The sequence below is a fragment of the Grammomys surdaster genome, unplaced genomic scaffold (assembly GCF_004785775.1).
Source record: "Grammomys surdaster isolate TR1022 unplaced genomic scaffold, NIH_TR_1.0 66, whole genome shotgun sequence".
NCBI lineage: Eukaryota > Metazoa > Chordata > Mammalia > Rodentia > Muridae > Grammomys > Grammomys surdaster.
This window is the reverse complement of record NW_021604568.1, coordinates 10,925,980-10,928,596: the sequence shown is the minus strand read 5'-3', so window position 1 is coordinate 10,928,596 and position 2,617 is coordinate 10,925,980.

Here is a 2,617-nt window from a genome sequence, read left to right as displayed (position 1 = left end):
ATCTATAGGGGAAATGGAGTCATGGACACATGGAGAAGTGGGTTGTACAGATCTATAGAAGACTGGCCTCAATGCAGAAGAATTGCACAATCAGTGTTTTTCTGTTTTGCTCATGGATACTTCTCCTTCATGATGTTTTAGATTTCTAGATCATTATAAGGAAGTAACCATGTTCTTTCTATATCAAGCAAATACAATTTATGCTTTACATTCAATAACTCTATACTTCATTTTGATTGTATAATTAACTATTGTAACTTTGCATGTTTGTTCCTGAATTTTATGCATATCCATAATGTATGTTGGTAAAATCCACCTGCCAAGATCCTGTCCCTTCCAGTTTCTACTCTATTCCCACAAACCATCACTTTTTACAGTTTTTCACAGCCTTTTGTTATTCCAAACTCAGTTGAGGGCTGCCTTTTCTGGGAATCCTGCCTAGTTTCACCTAATCTAGTGTATCTACCCATGAATCTCTGTATTCATTGAAAGTTGGTAAGATACAATATTCTAACTTGTAAGTTCTTCACAGGTTTCAGGTTTCAAAATAAAACCATGTCAATTCCAATTTCAAATTATCAAAGTTTTAAACATTGTTATAATGATTTGATTCGTAGTGAGTCCTAGTGTTCCCTCCCCCTGGATTAGACACAATTCCAAGTTTTATTTGTTGCCTGTAGGATTTATCTTCTTCATATGATAGATTATACATTTTCCTGTAGGATTTACTTTATTCTTCATAATATATCCTATATATTTTTTGATCTTGAAGACTCTACTATTGTTCAACATTCTTCCCATAGGTATTTACTCTGTGTTACACACCATGCTCTCTCTCGTCTGCATCCATTCTGTCTAGTGCAGAGATGCTTTCACCCCTTACCTTCTTCATTGCGTGTGTCTCAGCTTAAAACTTACCTCCTCACAGAAGCCAATCACTCTTATCACTTTCCCTTCCACTTCCCAAGCACATTTTATTTGGCTTATTGTTATGAATTATCCTATCAGCTCAGTGTTTACTCTTTGATATTTTCTGACTAGAACATACACGATGTCACGACAGTAATATTATTTGTCTCATTTATTCCATCTTTCTTTGGGATATCACAGTATAATTACAACCTTTTTTCCATTCTCTTTTCTCTCTCCAAACCCTCTCATATACAATTCTTCATTCTCCTTAAAACTCAGGGCTTCTTTTTTAAATTAATTGTTACTGCATGTGTGTGTGTGTGTGTGCATATTCCCATAACACACACACACACAGTGTGTATATATAGTGTAATGCATGGAGTATGAATATATACATTGTAACAGGAATATATAACCTTCTAAGTCTAGTCCATATACTGTTACTTGTAAGTATGTTTTCAGGACTGACCATTTGGCCCTGGGCCACCAATTTGTGTGCTCTTACCAGAGGAAGGCCATCTGTATTACTCACAGATTTCCTCAATCGCTTATTATTTGTGTAGGTTTGTCCTAGAACAATAGCAAGACATATTGTAGGTCCTTGATATTTGTGTTATTTTAATAAATGAAAACAACTTTATAAAACATTTATTTCCATTTATTTACCAACCCATCTGTTTGTTGCAGAAAAATAATAGACAGAGATGGAAACTTAGACAAAGCATGGCAAAGTGTAAATGCTAAATCCAGACTTAGCATAACTAGTTGCAAAAATAATGGCCCTGCACGAGAAAGGCATTGAACTCATACAAAGAGTTAACAATTCATTTACTTTCCTAAATGTCATATTTATCAGAAGAGGAGAGTATTTCTTCTATCTCTTTCTTGTGTCCCTCACTGCAAGAAGTACCTTAATTCCCTGGCATTCATTTGGCTGTTGGAGCCTCAAATGCATAAACAAACTCTGGCATTTAAACAATAGTGACATTTACACTGTACACTCAAGATTCCCCTTTCAAGAATAAGACATGTATTTGTGAACTGTAGAGAGGAGGACACTTATTCTCACCTTTGCATTAAAGTAATAATAAAATGATATGATACACACAATTTCTAGGCATCAGGAAATATCTTCTATTGTTGTTTTATGATGAGCAATCCATTCTTTTTGGCTTTGAACGTTTTTGTGGCTCTTGCTTATAAGTTTAAATTTCCTAGCCTTAAACGGATGATAGACATAAAATCTTTGTCTTCTTTGTTATAAAGCTGATAACAATGTTTTGTTTCATAAACATCAACCCTGGTTATATACTAAACACAGCCATTGCTTCATTAAACATGACACAGATGCAGATACAATTATATTTTTTCAAATTACATTAACCAGTAGGTTGGAAAAATGCCAACTAAACCTCTCTTCTAGGAGACTAGAAATTGATCAAGATCAGAAAATCAAGTTAGATTGGTACAAGAAGCCTAACTCAACTATCCTCGTGAATAAGTACATGTTACCATTTTCTGCATCTTACCAGGAAGCTAATCAACTAAAGTCTGGATTTTTCAGGAAGGTTTGAGCTAACTATGGTTTGATAATAAATGTTAGTCTTTATTCTGGCTCTATGATACCATGTGAACTGTGATATGCCTTAAATTTCAGAAGAAATCTCACGGACATCACAAAAGCACGTTGCAACAATCCTCAATC